This window comes from Lontra canadensis, unplaced genomic scaffold, assembly GCF_010015895.1.
Source record: "Lontra canadensis isolate GAN:19392208 unplaced genomic scaffold, GSC_riverotter_1.0 scaffold20, whole genome shotgun sequence".
Lineage (NCBI taxonomy): Eukaryota > Metazoa > Chordata > Mammalia > Carnivora > Mustelidae > Lontra > Lontra canadensis.
Window position 1 is genome coordinate 15,073,751 of NW_022631014.1, and position 12,221 is coordinate 15,085,971.

General features: G+C 45.6%; 1 long non-coding RNA gene across 1 annotated transcript; it reads right to left on the reverse strand.

The window, feature by feature from the left end:
* Window positions 1–1,204: 1,204 nt before the first annotated feature.
* Window positions 1,205–7,784, reverse strand: LOC116869815. The gene is made up of 2 exons (XR_004383108.1): window positions 7,523–7,784; window positions 1,205–1,985 (listed from the first exon to the last, which is right to left on the reverse strand). It is a non-coding gene; the product is annotated as an uncharacterized LOC116869815 (long non-coding RNA).
* Window positions 7,785–12,221: the final 4,437 nt, after the last annotated feature.

The window sequence follows — 12,221 nt, forward strand, 5'->3', positions numbered from 1 at the left end:
TGTTGGGTCCTGGGGGGACTTTGCCATCATCACACCTCTGGGATCATGGATAAGTCCTCATCAGTTTTGTCTACACTGCATGTCCCCGCCACCTTGGCTGTCCCCGACAGATCCAGGAGGAAACCCAATCTTGCTCCAACCTCCACACTCTGTCCTTGAACTGAAGGCCCAAGATCTTCAGTTGCTGAGTCAGGGCAGCAAAGAGGCAGTCAGCAAACCCACTGCCGAGTCCACAGCCCTGGTGCTGTCAGCTTCTGGTCTTTCTCTAGCCTTGGGTTAGCTTTCCCTTTTCTCTCTGTTAGATCCAGCAGGATTTATCTAGTAACACCTGCTTTTTATTTAAGCTTCTCTCTTGCTTGTCTCCCTAAGCAACTTAACGTAATGGGGATTTAAAAAACCAGCAAGACTGCAAACGATGCACTCTATGGGCACATGGTGATGATTCAAAGAGATGATAAACAGTCCAGGTTACCAGCTCTGTGCCTGAATCAGGTAGGCCATCAGGACGCTCTCCTTTCAGCCCTTTTCTTCTCTTGGATGTGCTCTGGAGACACTCATTACCGCAAGAGGCCAGACTTCTCTGGCTCCCTGTCCTCTTGCTTCAGGAGCCTGCAGCCCTCTGCCCATCTCATCTACATGCTAATGCAATTTCTGAGCATGATCTATCCTAAGCGTTGCTATAAATCCTGGGAGATTTATTACGTTCCTTAGTTCTATAGATCAGGGACGATTTTTTAGAAATTCTTGCTTTTGCTGAACAATTTAATATGCCATTGTCTAGGCAACAGAATTTGCCTCAATTAGATTTTCAGGCTAATGTGGGGAGGAACTTTCCCCCTTCCTCTCCAGCAGTATTAGGAAAGGCTATAAGTCCTGCTCAAAAACATAATTTGCTGCTGCCTTGTGAGGAACTTGAAACCTGACTTTCTGTGGCAGCCATGCTGTATCCTTCCCTCTGCTCCAGGACTGGTGTCTTGTTGAGGTGGCTGAGGCTGCCCATGGGAAGACCCCACTGCCCTAGTGGGGGGCTGGGCACTGGCCACGTAGAGACCTCCCCCCCACCAAGGGACATTGACCTTGGAGGATGAATCACCGTCCACCCCTGGTGTCTGGTCCTTAGCTGTGTAAGCTCAGAAATTCAATCTTTGAAGTCTGAAAGTTATTGGATGCTTGAATCAACATTGCCAATGAAGGACCCGAGATGAGAACAGACCAGAAAGAAAATTTATTAATTTCAAGCAGACGGGACATTCACATCAGTAGGGCAAGCACATTCTGTCCCTGGGGGCATCACTCTTCCGGAAGCCAAGTGATCTGATGGTGGCTTAGTGAATGTGAAACCTGAGTGTGAACTTCTTGTGATACCAGCCACTCCTGGGCAGAGGGTGGGAGGCCCTGCCATTGGGCCACCTCTGCTCCTACCTATTCAGATTTCTGTGGTTCATCAGCCTTCATCGAGGGACCCATTCTTCCGCAAAGCGTTGGTTCTCCTGTGGGCCTGGGGCTTGTCCTGGGATTTCTACCCTTCTGCTCACTCCATCATGAGCTGATTCCTGGCTTACTCTCAAGACATCCTTAATGTCTTTCTTTCCACACTTGTGGCTCTGTTAGTCACCATGCAGGTGGAATCTTGGTTTTGACTAGACTTGAGAGTGGGCAGGAAGTGGGGGTCAAAGTTGACTCCGGCGGTAATCTGGGTGACAGGCTGGTGGGTGGCATGATCTGGATCCACGAAATGATAGTCACCGTTTGTAAGAGTGCTGGGCTACAGGCCAGAGAATCATTAGCTCATTTAATCTTCCAAAGTACCTACAATGAACTTATGTGTATATTTCCCAATTGGCTGAATGGCAACTTTGATAAATTTACTTGGTTTGTCTCATTATTTAGTTTTAATTGACCAGTTTTCATTTTGTGCTCATAACAACATTTACACAGAGACTTCACGGTGTCCTTGCTCCCACTTCCTCTGTTGTTCCTGGGTCCTAAGTGTAGAGAGAAGGGAAATGGAGAGAAAGAAGTATAATATATTCTTTAATAAGGAGAATTTTTATGAGCATATTCTTTATTCATGTTTTCTTATTCATAAGAATAACATATTTATAAGTCTTTATAATAAAGAACACAGTCCTAGGAATGCATTCTCTTTATTCTCCCACCCTGACGAGCCTGCCTCTCTTCTGCCCCTTTCTCCCTGTCAACCTCCCCCACCACTCTGTCCTGGTACCTTGGTCTCCAGCTGTGGCAGCAGAGAGCTGGGGAATATTGAACAATAGTTCAACTATTGTTCAATATTCCATAAACTCCTGTTATGGAACCAAGATGAACTGATCAATGAAAACAGAATACTTCAAAGGATCTAACGATATAGCGGATTGCTCATTTGATGATGGACTGAGTCTCAGTGTTTTGGGTGACTTGGTCATTTGGCTTGGCTTTTGGTTTAACTCTCCAGATGAAGTGACAAGGAGGCATTTCCCAAATGAGCAAGCAGAGGCTGGAGAAGCAATAACAAATGTTAGATCCATAATTTAAAAAGGATTGTTTGGGGGCACCTGGGTGACTCAGTCAGTTAAGGGTCTGACTCTTGATTTTGGCTCAGGTCATGATCTCAGGGTCATGAGATGGAGCCCCGCATGAGGCTCCGAGCTCAGTGTGGAGTCTGCTTAGATTCTCTCTCCCTCTGCCCCTCCCCTCTCTCTAAAGTTACATAAATCTTAAAAAAAAAAAAAGGCTTGTCTGAAGGTGATTTGGTGTCTTTGTGCCATTCAGCAGGACAAGAGCACAGAAGAGAGGACAGGATAAAACCCCAGATGGTTTCCCTATGTCTCTAAAGAGCTGTATTGGGAGGCAATTGATTTTCAAGTGTCAAAAGTGCAAATGCTTAAAAAGCTAGGAAAAGTGAGGAAACAATTGGGAAGATAAAGGAATTAGAAATATCTAATTTACTCTAAACAAACAAAAAAACCCAAAACAGTGCAAAGTGTGATGCTACCTGGCCCCATCACTTGGTGCTAATGACAGGGAGGCAGTAGGGACAGGTGGGAATTGTGGTGAACCCAAGAGGGAGCTTCCATCAGTGTTACAGATCCTTTGATTTTTCCAAAAGAGCTTGAAATCCTGATTTTGATATCAGATCTCCCAAGTTGTAAGTGTAACTTTGAAATCCTGTACAACACCATGCAGTCTGAGCAAATCTGGAGGCTGGATCTGGTCTATAAATTTGCAGCCATGAAGGTGAGCCATCCCCAAACCTGGAAGCTGAGTCAAAACCATGGATTCCATGTGGCTGTGGGCATCTGTAAATTCTGATTATGATGAAGAAGTCAAGAAATGATCTCAATGCTTCCAAGAACAACATTTTACCACCAAAGGAAATCAGTTTCAAATATATCACCTGGTACCTGTCGTGAAGCATTTAAAGCGCTGACTTTGAAGACAGAAATCTGGTGCTGAATCCCAGCCCACCACCTAGCAGACATGCAACCTTGAGCAAATCAATTAACCTCTTGGTGCCTTTATTTCCTATCTGAATTCCTGTGAGTCTTCAATGTAGTAAGATATGAAAATCTAGATAAGCGGCAGATAGGAGGCTCTCAAGAAATGGTACTTGCTAAAATAGCCAGAGTGATGATTATTGCTGATAATCATGATAATTGTTGTCAGTACATGTATTTATAACCCCCCAAGAAAGCTCTAATGGAAATTGGCTGCTCAAAGTTCTTTTCATGGGTGATTTTTCCATGAGATTGGCGAGGCACTTGGATGTTTTTTCTCATTTCATTTACATAGGAAGTCACAAAGCTTAGCACCTTTTTGTGATTCTATCAGAAAAGCATTCGGGCAACTCAAATAATCCAATCAAACCCAAACGCGGTGCGAATTTCTGACACTTGACTTACAAAGCATAAGGCATCTCCAAATACTTCTCTCTGCTGGCCATTGAGGGAGGGGGTGTATTGGGAGGATTCACGCAGAATTCAGGTCCTTTCTCATGCACAGGCTCCTTCATTCTGTTTTCCACGCCTTCTGCACTGCCTGCACTGCCCATCTCTTACTGTGCTCTTCAGCTCACCCCAGGCTGAAATCACTGCACTTCATGAGCCAAGTGGTCGTCCCCTCCATAGTTCCTCCAAGACCTGCACAAGCGTGCGCACACACACACACACACACACACACACACACACACCCCTTTCCCCAACACTCAGTACCAGAGCTTAAGCTTTAACCCTCTATGGGAGTGTGAGAGAGTATATATGGGAAACAGGGACCATTATGTTTTGAATGAGTGAGAAAGGCTCTCAACGCAATCTCGAGTTGCACCAGGTCATGCTAACAGAGAAATCTGACCTGCCTCACAGTGTGACCAGAATCCAGGAATGTGGGGCTTGGGCTTCCAGGACAGTTGATGGCAAATGTCCAGGACTCCTAACATCATCTCTGATACTCCCCACTGCTACCTGCACCAGCTTCTGACTTTCAGGTTTGGTGTCCTGATTCTAGCCCCAGCTGAGACCTGATGTGACAGATGTTACTTCTCCTGATGAGCTTTGGTCCCTCGTAGCAGATGCTGTGGGGACCCCACCTTGAACAGTCCCTTGCACATGGACCCCATGATGTCCAGTTTCCAGCAGACGCAACTTGCTGCCTGAAGAAGGACTCTCTGGCTACTTAAGCCCACTGAGCTGGCACCAGGCGCAAGTTGTTTTGGGGGTTAAGCCTCACCCCTCAGCAATGTTCAATCAATGATAGATGGGAGTTGGGGTGAATAAATACTCCAACTTCCTCGCCCCTTGCAGGAGAAACAACTCTGAAGTGTATTCTACCTATGTCCCAGGGGTTCCGGGTGGGGCTGAACTCCAAATGCTAACATGGGTAACCAACATGTTAGAGCACCTAGTATTGCTCTCATCCCCTTTTCAACACATTCCCTGCCCTCATACTGATGTTTTCTAGGCTCGCCTCCCAAATAAGCTTGACCCAGGGTCTGCTTCTAGGGTAACCCAATCTAAGACAGCTTTCCTCCTTATCCTACAGAGTAAGATAAAACTCACTAACCACCTGATTGTGTCAGACATGAGAGTTACTTCACCTTAGCTTCCTGAAATGGGTGCCATTTTTACTCCCACTAGACAGATAAGAACATGGAGGCCACAGGGCCAGCAAGGGGCAAAGCCAGGATTTGAATTCATATCTTTCTAGCTCCCAAAGTTCTGCTTGCTCCATCCCATGATGCTCACCTGGTTCCTTTCATCCTGGATCTCTTTCCTGCCTAATCAAGCCTTGGCTACAAGGACAGAAGTAGGCATGACTGACCAGTTACTGTGACACTAATTATCGCCACAAGTAAAAGAGCAGGAAATTGTAATTCAGGAACTGAGTGTACCAAGACAGCTGGCTTCAGCCCACAGAGGCAGGCAGCATTATTATTTTAAGAATCCTCCCGGGCACAGAAGAGCAGCCTTTGTGTCTGTGGAGGTTGGTACAGGGATGGTGGTGCCCTCCCCATCAACGGGCTGTGTAGGAAGACCCACAGAAAATGGAAAAACCCAGCTTGGGCCCTTTCTGGTCTGCTACTCCTTATAAGAAAAAAAGGATGAATGATCTGGAGACCTGGCTTCTAATTCTCAACTGTCTGTGTAAGTTTGGGCTTCTTGCTTCCCTGCACTGGACCTCATTTCTTAGGTTACATGTATTGGATGTCTGATGGTTCCATCAACAGCTGCAGACCGAGTGAATTTCAAGTGTTGCATTCTTCATTTGGATGTTTTACCACAAAGTTTGGCCTATGGCTCACCCCAGATCCAACTTCATCTTTGGACAGGTAAATAAGACGATCATCATGTCCCATTTGGGGCTCAAAGGAAACATTTGCCCAAAAATAGATTTCTACTATGTGTTTGTTACGGCCTGGAATTCTAGAAAAGATGGACATCTGTTCATGCCTGCATTCAAATAACCAACAGTACTTTAGAGCACACCTGTGTTCTAGGTCCTGAGCTTGGCCCCGTGGGTTCAAAAATAGATAACACCAGGCTGTGACCCCAAGGGTCAGGAAATACTGGAAAGCAACGAGCAGGAATGAGTGTGAGGGAAATCAACCTGGATTCTCTCTGCTTCCCCTGAGAAATGGCCTCAGTGAGTTCCCCTCTAGTGGGGAATCAACTATAGCAGTGCTGTCAAGGAAGGTCAACTCCATCTGGACCAGGGGCAATTGCTTCTAGTATGGCAGAGGGGTGGAGGTCTCCCAGGAGAATGAGGAAAGGCTTCATAGAGGAGATTGTGTTTGAGTGGAGCCTTGAAAGGGGTGCAGGACTTCAGCAGCTGGAGACAGGAAGAGGAAGTTCCAGGCAAAGCAAATGTATGCAAAGTTCCCCAGACATGGTCCAGGGCGCAAATTGTTTCAGTTGGATGCCACAAAGGCTGTCAGAAAAGAAAAGGATAAGGGGAAGGAAGACTGAAATAGACTACTTGATCATATGAGAAAGCTTCTGAATTCAGACCAAGGAGTGGGAGATTTGGTAAGGAGTTGGTAGATGAGCCCTACCAGTTAGGGTTCTGAGTTACAAGCCACAGGAATCAATTCCAACTAACTTTAGCAAAGAGAAGACTTTATTAGAAGAATACAATAAATCTCCTAGAATTAAAGGAAGAGCTGACCAACCAGACCTCAGAAAATCCAGTAACCAGGAAATCTAGAAGGAAATAGTGATAAGGAGTCATGAACAGTGGAATAGTCCTTAACAAATAGTCCTCAAAGCTCAGTGACTTACAACCAGAAACCCTTTGTTTGTCTTGTTCGTGGGCCTGAGGGTTGGCTGGGTTGGCTCTATTTCAGCCTACAGGAAAGTTCAGGTGTGCAATACATTGTCTCTTCATTCTCCTTGGACCAGTGGCTACCTGAGGCTTAGCTTTTCATAACAGGGAGTAGAAGAGCAAGTCAAACCACTGAAGAACATTTAAGGTCCCTGCTCCTGTCCAGAAATGCTGAGTAATATTTCCTTGGCCAGAGCAAGTCCCATGGAGAAAGAGAAGGAAAAATAAGAAGGGGAATCTATGATGGGTGTGTAAATGAGAGTGTGTGTGTGTGTGCGTGTGTGTTTTAGGGGGGTGGACAAGATACTATAACTAGTAAATAGGGGCAGTCTGCCAGTAGGATTATAACGCTGGAGGCTTGAAGTTTCTGCTTCCCTCAGAAACTCAGCGAATCCAGCTTTTCCTGCTTCTGGCCACACGTCTCCTTCTGACAATGGACAATGGATGCAGGACACCCTGGGGATGTTAATGTAACCCTTAACCTCACAGTGTGGGAACCCCTTGGGAAGTTTTTACACATTCTTACTCAGACCCAGATGAGGAAACGGACTCCCCAGGGAGCAGCCTTCATACCCAAGTTCTTGAGTGAAGAACTGAATTCTGTGGCCTCCCAAGACTGACCTCCCAGTACTGACCATTAGGGATCCCAAAAGATGAAGCTACTTATCTCAGAAACTCAGGGAGTGAGAGATAGAGGAGCACTCACCTTCTTGTCACCCCTCAGGCTGGGGAGCAAAGCTTCCAGAGGTTGTCCCTGAAACCATGCCTTGCCCCAACTCTTCAAACTTGGGTTTCTAGGACATCTGGCCATGACATCTCAGTAGGTGTTGTGCCTCTGGCTGGTCTCTAGTTCAAAGCTAAAACTTTTCATTCCAACTGGTGATTTTCCTCTCTTGGCCAGGCTGAGGCTCCTGTTTCTATAAGCAGAGCCCTGGTTGCTAGGTGACATCCTGGCTCCCAGTTCTGGAGGCTGCTGAGGCAGAAATGAACCGAAGAGATTTGAAGCTTGCACTTTGAAGCCAGAATATGAAACCTAAAAGAGGAGATACGACCCTAACTTAATTGGAGGGTTATATAACCACCAGACATGGTTCTAGTGTCCTCCCCACAACCCTGCCGGGACCAGTGGGATGTATTTAAATGTATTTTTTCAAAATAGGAAGAAAAGTAGGAAGTTGAACTGATAAATATAGTTGGGCTCTTTTGACTGGGAGGAAACTTCTAATTACATCGCTTTTCTAAGCTCCATCAATCAGATCTACACCTTCATTAGCCTCTGAATCATTAGTGGAACTTATTAAAACAATTAGATCTGCAGAGAACTGCAGCCATCAGCATTTCTGACAGCTGCATTGGGGATTTAAACTTTTCATTAAAATTGGATGGAGCCACTTGCAAATCAATAAGGAATAGATGAGCATTCCTAGTGAAAAATGAGCAAAGAACGTGAATAGATAATTTTCCAAAGAACCACAAGTGGCCAGTAAACAAATGAAAAAATTTCCAAACTCAATAGCAACTGCAAAAATACATTAAAACAGTCATGATAAAACATTTTTAGTCTATTAAACGACAAGTATTCTTTAAGTGGTACTATACGGGATGATATACAGTAAATGTGTTATTTTGACACACTATTGGTCAAAATGCAGTTAAAGAAGACCTTTCTGGAAAGTAGTTTGGCCACATATTGAAAGCCTTAAGCATAGACGCAACTTCCGGCCACGCTATGCGGTATCCTTATTCACGAAGAGGTTCACACATTAGTTAGAAAACGGGAGAAATCTGAAAAAATATGTGTCTAACAGAGCAAGAAGAAATCATTTAATTACACACAAACATATTCTCAAGATGGTGAAAGGAAAAAAAGCAAGTTCTAAAGATGGATACGCTTCCTGGATTCCTTTTTGTAAGATGAAAAGGAAAAATTGTTTATGCTTGAATGCCAGTAGCTGGGGGTTCCCAAACTTTCTTGATTCATGGAACTGTTGGTGCCTCAGAAATTTTTTTTTATTACTTTATTTATTTGTCAGAGAGAGAGCATTGTGCAAAAGCAGGGGGAGCAGCAGGCAGAGGGAGAAACAGGATCCCTGCTGAGCAAGGAGCCCGATCCCTGGACCCTGAGATCATGAACTGAGCCAAAGGCAGACACTTAAATGACTGAGCCACCCAGGCGCCCCATTGTGCCTCAGGAATTCTTTTATGGAGCTCCTGGACACTGCCCCCCACCAAATAAAAATCTGACAGTTTGATGAATTCAGTAGTTGGGTTCAAACTGTTGAACAGTAGTAGTTTGTACGATGTGTGACAGACATTGTTAGGTTTCCATGAGAAACTTAAAACACCTGCTGGCAGCCCTGTGAACTTCCTTCTGCACCCTGAGGGTTCCTCAGCACACACTTTGGGACTGAAGCAGCTCTATAGCTGAAGGCTACCCATGTGGTTAAGTCCTGGAACCGGGGCTGCCTGTGTTTGAACATGGGCTCCCCCACTTGCTAATGAAAGGCCCTGTGCAGATCAGCTTTCCTGGACCTTAGTTTCCTCCTCTGTTAGGCGTAGATAACACAAGTACCTTCCTCTCAGGGTTCTTGCGAGCTTTGTGAAATGCTGGGTGCCTGGCTCTTGGCAAGAATTTAGTAAATATCAGCCCCCTTGAGCCCTCACAGGGAATGGTAGGTGACTTGGACTTTTTTCTCTTCTTTTCTTTTATTTTTTTTTCAAGATTTATTTATTTAACAGAGAGAGAGAGAGCACAGGAGAGCACAGGAGGGGAAGTGGCTGAGGGAGAAGCAAGGTCCCCACTGAGCAGGGAGCCCAATGTGGGGCTTGATCCCAGGACCCTGGGATCATGACCTGAGCTGAAGGCAGAGGCTTTAACCCACTGAGCCACCCAGGCCCCTTATATATTTTTTCTTTATATTGTTTTTGCATTTCCAAAATGTCACACAATAAGCATGTATTACTTTCATAATAAATAAACTTCTTTCTTTATTTTTAAACCAGAGAACATAGCATCATCAGCTCTCCCTGTCCAGAGCTCTGGGCATGTGCAGGAGAGAGGGCAGGACATGTCACACGGCTGCAGGCATTCAAGACATTTCCCCTTCTGCAGACCAGCGGTGCCTTGGTCATTATGCATCAAGAATACTAATGACAGACCTGTGCCCCTGAGACAAATAATACATTCTATGTTAATAATAATAAAAAAAAGAAAAGAATATTCATGAATCATTGAACACTACATCAAAATAATGATGTACTATATGTTGGCTAACTGAACATAATAAGAAAACTTGGAAAATTTAAAAAAAATGTAGGAAGAGGAAAAAATAAATAAAAATAAAAAAAAAAAAGAATGCCCCTTGGGAATCTTATTTACTATAAAATGGTAGATGGCATAGATGTCTCCCCAACCCCAGGTGTCTTGGCATTTGCTTCTGCTCCAACTGTCCCCTCGGAAGTGCCCTTGCCTCTTCTTTGCCTGGCTAGTTCCCACATCCCGATCGAGACTCGTTCTTCCTGCTCGATCCTGGGTGAGCTAGGAGGCCATCCTCTGATGACCTCTACTTTACTGAAACTTTCCTTGTCTGGGTCCACTTGCTGCCACCTCCCTCCCCTTGCCCCACCACTGGCTGCTTCCTTGAGGCAAGAGCTGCGTGAGTTTCATCTGCTTGGCATTCAGTGGGTGTTTCATAAATGCTTGAATTTGAACATCTCCTTCGTGGAAGAAGAGAAGAATTTACATTTGTTATTATCACATTCCTTGAGAACAAGTTTACTCTCAGCATACCCAAATTCTATTAAAAGGTTATGGGTCCTGCTACGGGGTTGGGTGTGGAGGAGACTGTCCCCTGGGGGTATGTATGTGGGGGGCACCTTGTGGGGTCATTGTGGCAGCCAAGCCTTCAGCGTGAGCCTGGAGAAGCAATATTTCTGAGAGTGACCAGCTAGCTAGAAGGGGCCGAGCTCTGAGACATGAGGCTACATGTCCACTCAGGAGCTGTGCGTAACCCGTTGCGGTCCGCTCACTCAGCAAATGGTGATCAGGCACCTACCGCAGACACCGCCTGATACCAAGAACTAGAAGATCAGCAGGTGGGGTGTGAATCTTGAGGGGAAGACACACACACGAGCAACTCTAAGACATCAGGACATGGCTGCTGGGACAGAGGCATGAACAAAGCCCGCTGGGGACCATGGCAAGTGATGGGGGGCGGGGCGTGGGGCAGTGTCTAGAGGAATGAGGGATCTAGTTTGGTAAGACAGATAGCAGACAGTCTTCCATGTGGAGTGGGAGAGAAGAAGGGGAAGAGGGAGGCGAGGGGTCCCGGGACCTGAGAAGAGCAGGAACAAAGTTGGGAGTGCGAGCTATGTTGAGGAGGGAGGGTCCCAGCTCAGTAACAGTGCAGCTTCTGCCTGGTGTCCCCCTATGTCACCCCCTACTCTGGAGGTGTGTCCAGGAAAGAAAGATGGCCTCAGGCTTACTCAGTGCTCACTGCTTTGCTGAGTCCTGGGCGATGGGCAGGGGCTTCCAAAAGTGGAATCCTGTGAGCTAGATTCCAAAGGGAGGGTAAGGGCAAAGTGTTGACATATGGGAGACACAGTGCAGAAGGTCCTAATCCAGAAGCACTTCCTGGAGGTGCTGAGATGAGCCACCAGGGACAGGTTAGCAGGGACACGGGATCTTTACTTCCCATCCCCCTCCCAGTGCAGACAAATAGGACCCTTTGTCAAGTGTCTCACAGAAAGAAAAATGGCCTTCCCCTACTGCTCCTTGTTCCCTGTCCCACAATAAGCGCCCCCAGCAGAGCAGCCTCCAAAAAACTAGTTACGTTTAATTATACACAATGAAATCTTCCAAGTTTGTATGGAATGGAGATTAGGGGGATAAAGAACTGGAGTAGCTGCTTGTGTACTTATTAACCTTTAAATTAACTTTTTCATTATTTCAATATATTATATATTTATTACAAAAAATTAGGAAAATGCCAACACATAAACATGAAAAAATTAAAACACTGCATTCCTACCATTTACAGATTACTGATGTACTGATGTACAGTGTGTACCCTTTGTGGGGGATTAAATTATTGGTCCCAATTCTCCACTACCCTGTAGTAGTATTAAATGTCACACCTTGTCATGACCTCATAGCAGGTGGGCTGAACTACCCTGCCTTTTGATTTCAGATCTTGCTTTGGCCAATGGGGTGCAAGCAGACTGATGCAGTCAGTGCCTTGAGGTTTGCTCATGGGGCAGGGTTTTCCAATTTATACTCTTGCCTTTCACCAAGGGAAGCATGTGCCTCGAGTAAGCATGGGTCTACGGAGGAGAGGAAACACATGGCATAGCCCCAGCCTCAGCCCAAAGTCCACCAAGGCCAACCCACATAATTCCAGATGACT